At 42.7% G+C, this 16,702-nt stretch overlaps 1 protein-coding gene and 1 long non-coding RNA gene across 2 annotated transcripts in view; one reads left to right on the forward strand and one right to left on the reverse strand.

Moving 5' to 3' along the window:
• The window catches only part of AGBL1 (AGBL carboxypeptidase 1), a 527,687-nt gene that overhangs the window by 471,127 nt on the left and 39,858 nt on the right, over nucleotides 1-16,702 (reverse strand). The gene's annotated exons all lie outside the window — the stretch shown is intronic.
• LOC131835635 (uncharacterized) lies at nucleotides 5,263-7,132 on the forward strand. The gene is made up of 3 exons (XR_009355281.1): nucleotides 5,263-5,299; nucleotides 5,758-5,792; nucleotides 6,703-7,132. It is a non-coding gene; the product is annotated as an uncharacterized LOC131835635 (long non-coding RNA).

Genomic DNA, 16,702 nt, shown 5'->3' on the forward strand with positions numbered 1-16,702 from the left:
TCCCAGGTAAGAGGATATCCAGAGTCCAGTGTGGGGTAGGATAGAATGTGGTCCATTTTTCATTCATTTGGCAGACATTGTTGAATACTTACGGTGTATCAAACACTGTATTAGGTACCAGAACACCACAGGTAGCATAAATAATGCACAATCCCTGTCCTCCTGAGGCTCTCAAGCTAGTTAGAGCAGCAGTGATTACCTAAGTAGTCACCCAAAGGGGTGTAAAATTGAGACTAGGGATAAGTGTCTAGGTTTTGTATTGTCATGTAAAATAAGCTTATTTGACATGAGTCAGAAAATGATTCCCTTAAGAAGTCACAAGAAGGTCAAGAACTGAAGAATAAGCAGGAATTAACCAGGTGAAGATGGGAGCGAAGGAAGCTCAGGGTGAAATAGAGCCAAAGGCGAGTGGCATACAGAGTGGTATACCGAGTCCGGTGGCTCGCAGAAACATGGCAAAGGTAGGGGACATGAAGACAGCCACGAGGCTGGAGTAGGGAAAAGGGAGAGGAGTTTAAAAGGATGTACTTTTTTTTTTTCCATCACCTTACGATAAGCATTGTGACCAAAGAGGCCTGTTTCAGCCTTCACCTCTTAACCCTGGCTAGTCCCTGCATACATTCACACACACTCACACCCTGTGTTCCCTTTCTCTGTATTTTCCCTTTCTCTGACAGCTCCAGGTGGGCAGACTTCATACCTATTATAAAAGCATGTCCTTTTTAAAAAGATTGTATTTATTTATTTATCGGGGGGGGGGGCATAAGCCAGCAGAGTAGCAGGCAGAGGGAGAAGCAGGCTACCCACTGAGCAAGGAGCCCAATGCGGGACTCGATCTCAGAACCCTGGCATCATGACCTGAGCCACAGGCAGATGCTTAACCAACTGAGCCACCCAAGCATCCCAAAAGCATGTACGTTTAATTGAGATAAACCTATGTTACCATAATCACTTGAAGATTTCATTTTATCACTCTCATTATGGGACTAATGTCCCTTTTTTCTTTTTAAGATTTTATTTATTTGACAGAGAGAGACACAGCAAGAGAAGCAACAAAGCAGTGATGAATGAGAGAGGAAGAACCGGGCTTGCAGCAGAGCAGGGAGCCTGATGCGGGATGCAATCCCAGGACCTGAAGGCAGACACTTAACAATTGAGCCACCCAGGAACCCTGGGACTAATCCTTGTACCTAGCTCATGGGTACAGTTGGGTTAGAAGTACCAAAGTGGGTGTGAAATGTTTAGCTCTTTGCATTGGTCACAACATGTGCTCAATAAACCACTGGTAAATAAATATGTGCCATGACGCTGCCCAACAAAAAGTGAAGAACCTAAAAATACACCTGAAGAACCTTTGAGATGCAACTTCTTGGATCAATCTTCCACCCTCTTCACCATGGTCCCAACGCAGTGCAACACTCTTAACTGGGGGGAAGGCGATGATAAACAAAACACTCAAAGAGGCTGAGGGTGTGTCCTCTAGGAAGACCCAGTTTGGAATCCTGTGCTTTGTCAACGCCAGGCACACTTGCCGCCACCCCGGAAATGGTGAAGACTTCGAGTCATCGTAATAATGACAGCAATCAACAGCATTGCAGCCCTGAAATGGTCTCTGATTTCTTTTAAATGACATTCACTGGAAAGCAGGTTCCATCTCTACGTCTAGGAGGCCTGTGAGGTCTCTCCAAACACAGTTGACAAATTACAGCATGAAACTTGCAGATTAGAATTCAGGGTTACTGAGAAGAAGTGCCAAATAGTGTTCGGCTCTTCTGAATACATCTAAGTGCAGCAAGCAAATAGCACTTGCAGGTCCCAGCCCACCCAAAGCTTGGCACCAATGTGGAGGAGGTGAGTTGCTGCCTTCTTGTTTAGCCAGCAGCTGCCACTCACTGCCTTAATCCTTGAACCCATCCACCTCCGAAACACACATGAAAGATTAAGAGCACCCAGGACGGGCTGGGTCAGCCGTGCCTCTGCATGGACACCAGACCACCAGTTTCCAAAAACACCAAGAAGATGGCATTTTCTAAGCAATGTAGTCTAAAACACAACTATGAAGCAAGAACACGTTGACTCTGGTCTCTTAGAGTGTCTCCCATTTTCAGGAAGCCCTGTTACCTCACGGCCTTGCTCCAACACTTGAGTGTTCCCTAACCCAACAGATAATGCCCTTCGCCAACCCACTCTGGGAGAGCAGGTTTTCAGAGATAGTCTAAATAGTTTGAGAATAAGACATAGGCATCAGGGTATGGATTGGCAACCCATAGAGCCAACAATACTATGATTATGACTGTTAATCATAGTGTAAGTGTCCACTATGTTTCAGACACCTCTTGCTGCTTAATCCTCAAAACCACCTTACAATTTAGGTACCCTCTCCCTACTGCACTGAGGAAGAGACTGAGGCCAAAAGACATTGAACAATTTGTACAAGAGTAACTTTTCCTCACGTTTTCTGAATTGAGTTTCAAAAGCTAGTAAGTTTGCCAAAAAAAAAAAAAAAAAAAATTAGGACATGCTGAAGTAACTAAATTAATGTCTCTTTAGTGAAAAACTCTTCATTCTAGAAACCAAACTGTGACGATTTTAAAATATGTCTGCAAATGCTTTGTCACAACCCACTACCAAGACATGGAATCACAGCCTTGAATCTTGGCCAAGGGACTCTCTTAACGCCAAATATAATGTAGACTGTAGGACTAACTACCAAGGTGGAGCCATATAAACCAATAAATTTCATGCTCAGACCCCTGGCACAGTGATCTTTGGAGCCCTGAGCCACCGATGTGAGAGCACTGACTTCTCTAAGGCAGACATGCTGTAAGGAAGCCCAGGAGATATGGAAAAACCCATATGGTGTGGTGGGTAGAGAGCCCCAGTTAAGCTCTCAATGAAGCTGGGATCACATGGCATCTGCTGTGAACTATGAGAAGGAGCAATTTTGGATATCTGGATGGGTTGAATGTTCAGATCATTGCAGCCTCAGTCAACTTCCAAGGCCATCACACAAGAGACACCAAGTAAGACTTGCCCTGCTGAGTCCTTTCAAAATGGTGAGAAAAACGAAATGGTTATTTTGAGCCACTGAAGTTGGGATAATTTTGGACACAGCAATAGTAACTGCAAATGCACACCAATCTCAAAAACCTGTCAACAGGGGCGCCTGGGTGGTTCACTGGGTTGAGCCTCTGCCTTCGGGCTCAGGTCATGATCTCAGGGTCCTGGGATCAAGGGAGCGGGGAGCGGGGAGCCTGCTTCCCCCTCTTTCTCTCTGCCTGCCTCTCTGCCTACTTGCGATCTCTGTCTGTCAAATAAATAAATAAAATCTTCAAAAAAAAAAAAAAAGAATCTGTCAACAGGGAGCCTGGGTGGCACAGTCAGTTGGGTCTTGGTTTTGGTTCAGGTCATGATCTCAGGGTCATGAGATAGGTTACTAATCAGGCTCCATGCTCAGTAGAGTCTGCTTGAGACTCTCTCCCTCTCCTTCTGCCCCAGTTTCCACATTTTCTCTCCTTCTCTAAAATAAATAAATAAATCTTTAAAAAAGAACAACTATCAATTCAATAAAAAACATTGAAAATTTGATTTTTAAAAACTGAATTTGAAATGCATGACAGCAAAGAAAAAAACAAAGGATCTAAACCAACCATTTAAACTGCAAAATATCACAAACATTTTACTGAGCTTCTTTCTCTCTTAATGCTTTTTTGCAAAAGAAAACATGACTGAGTAGAGAAAGTATGAGACTTGGATTTGATTAATCTGATGCAAACCTAATTTTTCCCTTATGACTTTAAGCAAATAACCTCCCTTCTCTGACCCCTACTTGCTTTCCTCATTATTCAACTAAGATAATCAAAAGTAATGACCTCTCGAGCCCCTTCCAGTTCCAGGACCCTGTGGCATTCAGTGATGTCAGACTGGGGTTAGTAAAAGGACCTCATGGTAGGACACCAACTTTCTACTTTGGGTATTGTGGGTTCAGTGGTGGTTAATTAATGGGTCAGACTCTGAAAAGAGGAATGAGAGAGAGAATGGTGATGTGTGTTCATCTGCTTGAAAGTTCTCCAAGAGTCTTTGGGGACAGGTGTGCCCTCAGCGATCCCAGGTAGAGCATAAAGCTCTCCTAAATGTATCCCCTGGGATCCAGAATAGGTCGAGTGAGAGACACATTAAAGAGGTCAATGTTGACTTCAGGTCAATGAACCCTCTTCTTACCCCCACCAAGAGACCTCTCCTGACCTTTCTCAAGTTAAGGTAACACTCTGACATTCTAAAATTAGAGCCTACATTTGGCATATTTCCCAGGAAGATGTAATTATTTTCCTTTCAGTTCACAGATGTTGGCCAGTAGCCTCTAAGGCATATTCCAGCATTCAGCTTCCAGCTCTCCAAATTTTCTATTAATGCCTTTCTGTCTACCTTGCCCACCCTCTCTTAAAACCTCCACTCTGCTATCTCCTTGGGAGGATCTGTCAATGACTTAGTTTGTACTCGGGTTTATGACCAACATCTGTACCTCAGCACTATTGATATTTGGGGCCAGATAATTATTTGCATGGTTCGGGGATGTGCTATCCCATGCATTGTAAGATGTTTAGCAGTATCCCTGGTTTCTCCCCAATGGATTCCAATGTCTAGCCCACCCTACCCCAACCTGTGACAACCAAAAATGTCTATAGACACTACCAAATGCAAAACTGGCCCTGGACAAGAACTAGACTAATACATTAATGACTAATTCCTGTGTTACACGGTAACCCTCCCAGGATACCTAATGAGGATAATGACATAAATCAAAAGAATAAAGTTCTCTTTGTTTCAGGGATCAGTGAAAGCCAGGTCAGAGAGATATTCTTGCAACTGGATCCTTTCAATCATCCCATAAACTACTTCTCCCTGACAGTTTCCTGGTTTCTACTTTCACACAAAACCAGCTGTAGATATTTAGATCAGACATATGATTAATCAGATACACAAACAGGGTTACATAACAACTTGTTGAATTTAGCATATCTCATTCTACGGTGATGTCTACCATCTACTCAACTACTTGAAAAAACATCAACAACCAAGAATTAATTAAGGGTGTGACTTTGGTTAGCATGAGACATTACATCTATTTATTTGGGGAGGATTATTAGTTCATCCGCCCTCTATAGTGATTGGTTCTGATTCACTAAAGAACTTCCAGCACATTCTAGAAGGTACAGACTAAGATTCTCCTTTGTTTTATTTCCAACATTCTTCATGAGTTACCCATGATAGACTCAGTTATTGAAAACATGGAGTTGATGTAAGTGGAGGGTATGTATTGGGTGGGTAGTAAAGGAACTGGGAATGCATTGTAAACAAGTCAGTAAAGTCTTGGTTGTCACGGACCTCTCAGTCTAAGAAGTGTTTTCTTGACTAATGTATGGTTATGGTAAGATTAGTAGATTTTGGTCATATGGATGAGTTAGCATAACCTATATGGAACTTCTTGCTTCCATTAATAAAATAGGCCCAAATATTTTAAGGTTAGGTTAGCAGGAGAAGTTGAGAGAGCACTTTACCGAGAACAGCCAGTACAACTAAGAGATGATCTGCTCCTGGGGATTCACCTTCTTACCAAAACTACTGACATAGTAAATTATAGAACTAGGACACAAACTTTACCATGACTCCAGATTTTGCATTACAAGAAGAGAAAATGGGTTTGGTAGATGGGTAGTTTGGCTCTAACATACTATAGTTTCTTTCTCTCCCACCAAGGTTTCCCAAGAGGTATGATCTCCCACCTTCCTTTGGTAGGTATCCTTCTAGTATATGCCACCTTTCCATGCTACCTGGGGTTACCCTAAATTATGTCTACAGTCACCAAACTATAGGCCAAAGTCAGTAAAATCAAAAGACATTGGATTTACTATCCTGCAATCTAAGGATATTTTCCAAATTCTTCTTTCCCGTATGAGAACCCACCCCATTCACGAAAGATTTATGCTGGCATTGATTAAACCTTTCAGGAGGAACCAAGGCTTTAACCTCAATGAAAAGCACAATATTATATATGAAAAAATTCAAACAGTAACAAGAGGGAGTCAGTATATCATACAACCTATGGCCGAGGTTGAAAACACAAAGAGACCTTGTGCTTCTGGGTGACTTATCTCACGTAAACATAGTCATCAGCAGCTAAGGTCTGTAGTTAAGGTCGAAGAATTTCTATTGTAATTTCCTTGTTTGAAGGCCAAATTGTGGTGAGCAGCTCAGAACAAACCTTGCAAATGCTCAGCTTTAAGTTACTATGAAAAGAAATTACTCATCCCCTTTAGATAGCATGCCTTTATCTCATGAAGCATAAATCAGAAGCATCTCAACCCTTGTCCTGACACTGTGGGACCAGCTGGTCCACACCAAGCACCTCTGAGAAAACTCAACCATGATTTCCATTCCAGTAATTCTCATCTTCAAAGGAAAATATTTCCAACCAAATACATCCAAGAACCTCAGTGTCATTGGCCAGCTGCAATGAGAATTCCTTGCAAGATTTGTTATATTAATTATAACCGCAATGCAACTGCTAAACAGAAAGGAGTTTGGAAATAAGTTTGTCATCTTATTAATCTTTCCAGATATCCTATACATTCATAACCAGATCATCCAAAGACCAAAGACTTGGTTAATAACATGTTTTTTTCATCTGTATCTCTACTACAGGTTCTGTTGATCTCCTTTAGTAAATGAAGGTGTTCAAAAATTAATCCTCATTAGGTAACATGTAACATGTGGCAGCATTCTATAAACCATTCTCCCGGAAAAGGCTCATCCCTCACCAACAGGAACTTCTGTATAATGCATTCTTAAATTCATCCAGACTCTACCCTCTATTTATGAATATCCTGGATATCTCTTTAGAATGTGAGCATCCCATACCAGAGCCATAAAGATGTACAGATGTCACCCCATAACCCCACCAAGGACACTGTGCCTACTTAATGTGAATTCCTCTTGTTCATGGCTTCCCTCCAGGTTCTTTAAGAACCCAGACTGTATTTCATGAAGCAGAGGGAGAGTAAGAGAAAGTAAACAGTTTTTACTTGAAGACCACACTGAATACAAATGGATGGTATTTTGTCTTTTTCATAGTTCATGCCCAAGAAACAAGAAGATTCCAGAAAATCAATGTCAGCAGGCTGGTATAAAATCAATGAGGGTTGAGAGGTTAAATAAATGGGAAAGGTAATAGAAAAAAAGAGTTTCTCGGGGTGGAGATGGTAGTTTCATTATGGATCAAGTCTTCAAGGGTCAGAGATTATAATGGGACAGTGGGAGGAAAAATAGTCTATTAAAAGATTCAGCAACCAAACCCTGAATGTTTGGCAATTAGCCATTTAAGTCACAATTTTAATAGCCCAGAAAAGTGCCTGCAGCTGTGTAGGATCACATAACCCACAAAGAGGACATCGGGCTACTCTCCTCTAATTGCCAGGGCTGAATTCCAAAAACTAAAGAGATACTCTACAAGCTCTCCACTCTCCCACTTAAGGAGTGCAAATTTGTTTCGATTTTCCTTTCTGGAATTCAGATAAATGTCATAGTGATGAAAGTTGCTTTGGACAGTGATCCTTTGGATGAATCTGAAAGAAATGGCTGGGACATCAACACAGAGATCCAGGGACACCTCCCTATCTCGTTTGAAGAGGAGGAACTGAAAATTACTGTTTGAAAATCCCCAAGAAGTACAGTTACAAAGAGTCATGACTTCCTCCATAGGCAATAACTTGACAGAATGTCTGTTTATCTGTCATTCTACCCATCCATTCAATCAATTGTTTATTAAGCTTATGTGATACTCATTAATACATTAAACCCGGGATGAGGGGGGCTCAGCAGGTGCCACCATTATGGAAGTTCTCAATCCAGCTGCAAAACAAGACAAAATAGACAAAAATTATTGGTGCATTATCACTATCAAATTCAAACTGATTTTAATACATAAGTGTAGTGAATGGGAGATCAGGGAGAGGTATGAGAGGAGACGGAACGTCTACTCATGAGAAGTTTCATTTTGGAAACAAAGTTAATAGAGATGGACAATGAGGAAGCAGGAAGTTCTTTCCAAAGGGGCAACAGGTTCTTTTGGTTAGCCATGGCTCTCCCAATTCCAGGGTGGAAACCTCTTCTAAAAACCTTTTGAATTGTTTCTGACCTACTCTGTCCTTTTTTTTTTTTTAAGATTTGTTTATTTATTCATGGGGGAGGGTAGAGGAAGAGGGAGGGAGCAAGAACCCTCAAGCAGACTCCCCACTGAGTACAGAGCCCCACCCAGGGCTCCATCTCACGACCCTGAGATCATGACCTGAACCGAAATCAAGAGTCAGCCACTTAACTGACTGATTAACTTAACTGACCAGGCACCCCATGACTGATTCTATCTTAAGTTTTGGCTCCTGTCTTCTTGGAGGTCAACCAATCACATAAATTAAGCACGAGATTCACCATAACTAAGAAAGTTCTCTTTCTTCACTCAGATGCTGCAGAGGCAGGACCGTACTTGGGAGCCGTGTTTGACCCAATTCATTCTAAAGCCCCCTTTCCTCATTCCTGCACAAAATAAAGTCTACTGTTTTAACATCACCACACTTATGCCCATTTTACCTAGGGTGATTATCATTGTGTCTTGCCACTACACGGGCTGTTACTAGTGACTTTGTACACAATTAGGGTAAGCATTATGACCCTCTTCTGGTTTTCAGAGCCGCTATATGGTCAACTGTCAAGCAGTTGATGAATGCTCCCGCTAAGCTTTTACTTTCCCGAAACACAACTCACAAGTCTGGTGTTTGAGCCATAGAGTTGGAAGCATAGACACCTTCATGAGGAACATACTAATTTCTTTAAAACCACCTGACGGGTCAGAATCAGAGGCATAAACTGGGTCCATTAATAGACAGCAGAGAAATTTTCACAGAAAAAAAGAAAATCTTTGAGAATCTTAGGTAAACTTTTAAATTTAGAGTAATTTTGGATTGACAGAAACGTTGCAAAGATACTCGTCATCCTGGTTTCCCATTGTTAACATCTTACAATAGCACGGCACATTTGTCAAAACAAACACACTGACATTGATTGGTACGTTATTATTAACTAAACTCTATACTTCCTTGGATTTCACCAGTTTTTCCACTCATGTCCTCATCCTGTTCCAAGTTCCAACCCAGATACTACGTTGCATTTAGTTGTCAAGTCTCCCTAGTCTGCTCTGGTCTTGACAGTTTCCCAGTCTTTCTTTTTTTTCCCATGACCTTGACAGTCGTGAGGAGTACCAAAAGGTATCCTTTAAAATGACCCCCTATTTGGGTGAGTCCAATTTTTCTCTCATTATCAGGCTATGGTTATGGGTCTTCAGAGGAGTGCCTTTCTATCCTCCATCAGAATGCATGAGTTCCAGATGACATCACAGATGATGACATCACCAATGAGGTCATCCCTGGGTTCACTTGGGTAAAGTGGCATTTACTAGTTTCTCCCACTGTGAAGTTACTATTGATTGCTTGCCATACTCTACTTTTTTTTTTTTTTTTTTTTTTTTTGCAGAAAATCACTAAGGGTAGCCTACACTGGAGCAGAAGGGGTAGGATTAAGCTCCATCTCTTGGAGGAGGGAATATCTACCTATATCCTTCAAATCCTTAACATTTGAGGGAGAAACACTTAGTTCATTTAGCTTTCATGGGAATATCTACATTCTCCTCCATCCTATTTTTCATAATCACATGCCCATTACTTTGCTTGGAACAGGACTTTCTACAGCACTCAATCTGTCAGTACTTCCTGCGACCCTGTCAGGAAATGGACAATATCACGTTGTTCCGATGACTGTTTTGCCATCAGCAGTGGATTCTGGCTGCTGAGAGGTGAAGTGGAAGGATTGTGGAGACAGCTCCTTGGAGGGAGAGCTTGCATTCAAACGCAAATGTGTGCAGTAATTAGGTATGATGGGCTGTAATTTTCCAACTTCTTTTTGCAAAGCAAATTGCTTTTTGAGTTGAAATGTTCTTTGGCTTTCTTTCCCTCAAGTCTGGCCTTGTAGGAAAGTCCCCCTTTTCAAAATGCCAGATTTGTTTCATTTTATCCTATAACTAATTTAATGCTGATTGCACAATGACTACATTGGGCATTACTGGACACATCGTGGGACAAAAATTCCTCTGTCGACCTGAAAAGTGTTAGTAAGCCTAAGAGTGTTCAAAGATTAGCCTCGGAGAGGCTGCCTTGGGGCTTTAGGCTGGTTAAGACAAGGCTGCAGAATACAGCAGAATACTACCCATTCTGGCTCTCAACACAGCACACACTTTTAGAAAAATATGTCCCCTGTGGAATCCAGGAGAATTCTCCTAATGGATCAGAATCTTGGACTCTAGAAATTCTCTAATCCAGCCATTGTCAGAGGCATGAATCACCCCTACAAGATGCAAACAAGGAATTTTCTCATTTAAAAAAAATATATATACATCCAGGGACTCTCCAGCATGTCCCAAAGCAGCTTACCCTACTGTTTGAAACTCTAATTATAAAGAAGGTTATCGTTAGGCTAGGCTATTTCTTTGTGGTTTACAAATTTCCATATTTGCCTAATCTCTGTTTAAGGGGCATGATTCACTTTGTCTAAGATAATCACCCACACCCATGTATATGTTTTGCATAGAAAAATATCTGGGGAAGCAGATGTAAACAGTTGTTATTCCTGAGGAGTGGGATCACAAATTACTTTTGCTTATCCAATTTTCTATTTTTTCTGAAATAACCGTAGATTTCTTCTGTAATTAAAAAAATGCCAACAGTAAAGTAGGACATCAGCCAGGGAAGGGTGCCGTGAGGGAAGCGTGGAACCAAGACTTCCAACATCTTCGGGCCAGGGCCGACACCTATACTGAAGAGACATCTTTACAGCACTTAATATTCTTGCCTTATAGCCATTCATGCTTATACTTGACTCATTTTTTTGCATCAATTCAGCAGAAATTTATGGGGAACCCACTACATGCCAACAGTTCTGCGAGGGACAAGGCATACACAATTAGCGAGATAAAAATTGCGCCCGTGGCACCGTGGTGGAGACAGACATGCGAACAGATTGATCCAGCCTGTTGCATAGTGACGGTGGCTTATGGCCACTGTATCCTGTCGTACGACTTTGCTCCGTCATGTGCTCCAGGTCTCAGGGCCCTGTCTCCCATCACAGTCAGGTCAGATGTGCATATTTAACTGCAACAGCCTTCCAACGTCTGATGATAAGGGATCTCCGGGAGGAGTTTGGATTCCCACAAGTTAGTGGAGTACTGAAAACAGGCCCACGGAATGTGGCGGGTACGGCATCACTTAGCTCTGGCGGTAGGAGGAGACGGTTGCTGAGAAGTTAGGAAGAGAATGCTGGGACTTTGCTTTAAAGCCAACTGATGCTCATTTATTGAATAAAGAAGGCAAAAGAGCCCTGTGATCTGGACTAGGGCTGCAAGGGCGTGCAAGGAAAAGTGACAGATGATCTGCAAAAGTAGCCTTGGTGAGGCGTTCAGACGGTTATCCTACAGGCAATGGGGAGCCTTTGTATTTAGGGCTGTTTCTCCTGTTCAGTAGGTTGAATGGAAAATGGGTTATGGAGTGAATGAATGAACAGATGAGTGAAGGAATGAATGAGTAAATGAACGAATGCCAGTCTAGTTGGCTTATTTGCAGCTCACAGATGCCTGGAATTGATGCCGAGAATGTGATAGGCACATTCTTCTCTTCCCTGGCTTTCCTTCAGCCACCACCCAGCGCCCTCCATCTTGTCCCTTGTGGCAAGCCATCACCAGGGACAGAATTCAATGGGATAGTGTGGGAAACTATGCCCCCACCAGATCACCACATACAGGAGACACCTGTAATCTGCACAGACCTACAGGACATCTGCCTGCCCGGTTTCCACGTGCAGACACACACGCAAACGTGCACACATATACACGCACACACATTCCCAACCTGCCTGAGAACTGCTCTTCCTTTTTCCTTGCTGGCTACTGTGGGCACAAGCCGGATGTACACAGCTTTAGTATCCCCACTGGTCCCAAATGACGGGTCCTGGGGTGGGGAGGTTCCGTCAGACTTGGCCAATTAATCTATTTATCAGGACTGTAGCAGGTGGTATCTCGCTCTGGGGCCTTGACTGTCTGACGTTAACCTCAACGACTGCTGGTTGGAAGCTGCGGCACGTGGAGAGAATTCACAGGAAGAGCCAGGAGATGCCCATTGACAGCAAGAAAGAAGAGTGAGCTGAGGTGTATGAAAAAGCCAAAACAGACAACATCATGAGGTCTGCTGGGAACTAAGTGCTGGTTCCAGCTCATTCGGGAGATGCAGACCCGCTTGGGGGACTAGTAAGAAGCCTCTGTATCTCCACGCTTAATCCCCACTTACATGTATACTGGAATTGAGTTTAAATGGATTTTATTAAACTCCAAGTGTGTTTTCAGTGGGGTTTGAAGGGATCCAAAAGTAGACTTAAATGACTTGCAACCCAATGAGCCCCAACCAAGCCAACAGTGAGGTATCACTTAGAGAGGACAGGAAAGATTTCAGACCCTCTGGGTTTGGATCTTGGTTCTACCACTTCATAGCTACATGCTCCTTTGTGTGCCCTCAGAGAGACACTCAGACTTTTACAATACTTTCCCCATCATTTCTTTGTGGAAACTAGAATTCATGACTACAAAGTACCTGGTGGTCTGTGTGGCAAATGGTAGAAGCTAAGATGGGAGATACTAGCATTGTGTGTGCACCAGGAGACCCTTCCTGCCACAAATGCTTAACACTCAGAGTATATGAGAAATTAAAAAGCTCATGATCTAAAAAAAAAAAAAAAAGGCTCATGATTGTTTATTAGTACAAATTTGCTTTCTAGCTCTACCCACCCCCCAAAGCTTTAGATAGTCCTCCTTATCTTTGCTTTACTACACTGTGAACAGAATCCAGGGGAAGAGGACCCCATACCCTGGCCTGTCACCTCCCTTCACACCCAAGCCTCCAGGAAAGTATTCATATTCCTGACAGATAGGACAGAAAGCAAGGTACCAGGTTCTAGATTTTGCTGGGTGTATTTTTAACCTCTGCACCTGCTCAACACCGAACTTACACAGGCACCCCTCCAGCAACCAAATAAAGGGTATTTGAGATGCAGCTTCTTGCTCCCTTTGTTTAGAAGCGTAATTACCATGTTGTCCTTGGTGCTGATTTGCAGGGGGCCAACAGTGTACGTGGTGCCATAGAGTTCCTGCAAAGACAGCCTTTTGTCAGCATAAACAGAGGGGAGAGATGCCTTGAATATTACTTTTGTTCTCTGAAATCAAGTCTGCCTATTGGGAATCTTGATGCTTTTCTCCTCATTCTCCCCTGCCAGCCAGAGAAAAGTGAAGGCAAAAGGGCAGGATGAAGCAAGGGTCGCCAGGACCTTGAATGAGAGCTGCTCTTTCAGAACCTAGGCAGTACCTATAAAAATGAAACCGAGCCCACCCAGGAAAAGGTGAGTGGCGTCTCCTGAAAGGGTGAATTCCTGAGGATGAATCTGAGAAGATAGACTACATTGACACTTCCCAGGAGAGTGGTAACAACGTCCCTGAGACCAGAACCTCGGGGACGGCTGTTTAATATAATAGCACAAACTCTGGAAGAGGCCAAGTCTTTTCTACCCAGGAAGATACCAAATTAAGACTCACAGAACATTTGTGGAAAGCTACTCTTCTTCAGCCAGAGTCTCCCTCATGGAGATATACATCAATTTTTTAGTCCACAGATTTTCAAGAACATCCAGACCTACAAAATCAGAAGCCCACAGGGTTACATCTCAGACAGACACATTTTTTTCAAAGTCCTGTGACATTCTTCAATCATCTCTGATCACATTAAGCTTGTATCGTTTTGTTTTTTCTGCAAAAACTTCAACAAAGAGGAAGCAATGAAGGATACAAGGCCCTATATGATAGTCAGGAGGAAAACGGGGAATTAAAACAAGGTAATTAAGAGTTTTGATCATCCCGGGTGCCATGTGAAGTGTTAATTATTGTGTATTGTACGTTATTTGACATTCAGGAACACATTCTGAGCCTTGGTTTTCTCATCTGTGAAACAGAGATAACGTCCACTTTGGGAGCTTCAGGAAGAGTCCAACCGAGAGGACCGTGTAAAGTACCTTGCTTACAGTTGCTGCACAACTTGTCCAACACAACCAAGTCCATCACTGAGAAAGCTGGGAATTATAGCCAGGTCAATCAGATGGCAAATCAGCCTCATTCCATGCTTTATTCTTTTTCTTTTTCTAAGATTTATGTATTTATTTTAAAGAGAGAGAGTATGTGTGCTTGTGGCCGGGCCAGGGTGAAGAAAAAGGGAGAGAGACAGTCTCAAGCAAACTCCACACGGAGCACAGAGCCCAGCGCAGGGCTCAGTCTCACGACCCTGACGTCAGGACCTGAGCTGAAACCAAGAGTTGGACGTTGAAATGACTGAGCCACCCAGGTGTCCCATGCTTTATTCTTTTTTTTTTTTAATATTTATTTATTTAGAGAGAGGGAGAGTATTTTTTATACACTCATACTCTCACTAGGAGAGAAAAACACTGAAATAATGAGAAATAAAGGAAAACAAAGTCAATCACCAAACTGTTCATTTCTCTGCATCTTCTCTAGAACCCGAACCAATTTTTGTAGAACTTTCCAGCAGCCATCTTGGAACACAGGGTGATTTTAAGGGAGGTAATCATGCACTGCAATGTCAAAGGAGAAAAGAACCAGAACCATGGGTATGGGGCTCCGTAGCAGCTCAGGACTGCTCACCTCCAGATTTCTTTATGTGACAAAGAATAAAAATAAAGCAATGATTTTTTTGTTTGTTTTCATAATCCATAGTCAAATCTAATCTTAATCAATACAGTCCCCCCAGAGAAAACCTTCAACAAGATTATGGTGACGACAATTGATACATCATTAGGCAAAATGCCCAAGTAACACAAAAACCTCAGTGAAAGTATTCTTGAGGTCAAATGAAGAAAGATGACTGTTTGCCAACAAAGTGATTGGAAAAAAACAGATAACCCTTGTTTAGTCCTTAAGAGAACTAAGATTCGGGGGGAGGAGTCAAGATGGTGGAGAAGTAGCAAGCTGAGACTGCTTCAGCTAGCCGGAGATCAGCTAGATAGCTTATCTAAAGATTGCAAACACCTGAAAATCCATCGGCAGATCGAAGAGAAGAAGAACAGCAATTCTGGAAACAGAAAAACAACCACTTTCTGAAAGGTAGGACCGGCGGAGAAGTGAATCCAAAGCGACGGGAAGATAGACCCCGGGGGGAGGGGCCGGCTCCCGGCAAGCGGCGGAGCAACCGCGCACAAAATCAGGACTTTTAAAAGTCTGTTCCGCGGAGGGACATCGCTCCAGAGGCTAAACCGGGGCGAAGCCCACGCGGGGTCAGCGTGGCCTCAGGTCCCGCAGGGTCACAGAAGGATCGGGGGTGTCTGAGTGTCGCAGAGCTTGCGGGTATTGGAACGGGAAAGCCGGCTACAGAGACAGAGCCGACAGTAAGCTCGCAGCTCCGTGTTACCTTGAACCGGTCGCAGGCTCGGTGAGCTCGGAGCGCGGCCGGAGGTCAGGCAGACGGGAGTAACTGGGCGCTGTTCTCTGAGGGCGCACTGAGGAGTGGGGCCCTGGGCTCTCGGCTCCTCCGGGCCGGAGACCAGGAGGCCGCCATTTGTATTCCCGTCCTCTGGAACTCTACGGAAAGCGCTCAGGGAACAAAAGCTCCTGAAAGCAAACCCGAGCGGATTACTCACCCCGGCCCCGGGTAAGGGCGGTGTAATTCCGCCTGGGGCAAAGACACTTGAAAATCACTACAACAGGCCCCTCCCCCAGAAGATCAACAAGAAATCCAGCCGAGACCAAGCTCACCTACCAAGGAGTGCGGTTTCAATACCAAGGAGAGCAGCAGAATTCCAGAGGAGGAGAAAGCCAAGCACGGAACTCATGGCTTTTTTCCTGTGATTTTTTTTAGTCTTGCAGTTAATTTAATTTCTTCTTTTTCATTTTTTTTTTTTTCTCGCCTTCGGGTAAAATTTTTTTTTTTTTTAACTGTTACCTTTTTCTTTTTTAACGATTTTTTACTAGTTTATCTAATATATATATATATTTTTTTACATTTTTCTTAGGTGTTTTCTTTTTTAAAAAAAAATTCTTTTCTTTTTTTTTTTTTTTTTTTTTCTTTTTTCTTTTTTCTTTCTTCCTTTTTGAACCTCTTTTTATCCCCTTTCTCCCCACTCACGATTTTGGATCTCTTCTAATTTGGCTAAAGCATATTTTCCTGGGGTTGTTGCCACCCTTTTAGTATTTTACTTGCCCCTTCATTTACTCTTATCTGGACAAAATGACAAGACGTAAAAATTCACCACAAAAAAAAGAACAAGAGGCAGTACCGAAGGCTAGGGACCTAATCAATACAGACATCGGTAATATGTCAGATCTAGAGTTCAGAATGACAATTCTCAAGGTTCTAGCCGGGCTCGAAAAAGGCATGGAAGATATTAGAGAAACCCTCTCGAGAGATATAAAAGCCCTTTCTGGAGAAATAAAAGAACTAAAATCTAACCAAGTTGAAATCAAAAAAGCTATTAATGAGGTGCAATCAAAAATGGAGGC

Source organism: Mustela lutreola, chromosome 7 (genome assembly GCF_030435805.1).
Source record: "Mustela lutreola isolate mMusLut2 chromosome 7, mMusLut2.pri, whole genome shotgun sequence".
In the NCBI taxonomy this organism is placed as follows: domain Eukaryota; kingdom Metazoa; phylum Chordata; class Mammalia; order Carnivora; family Mustelidae; genus Mustela; species Mustela lutreola.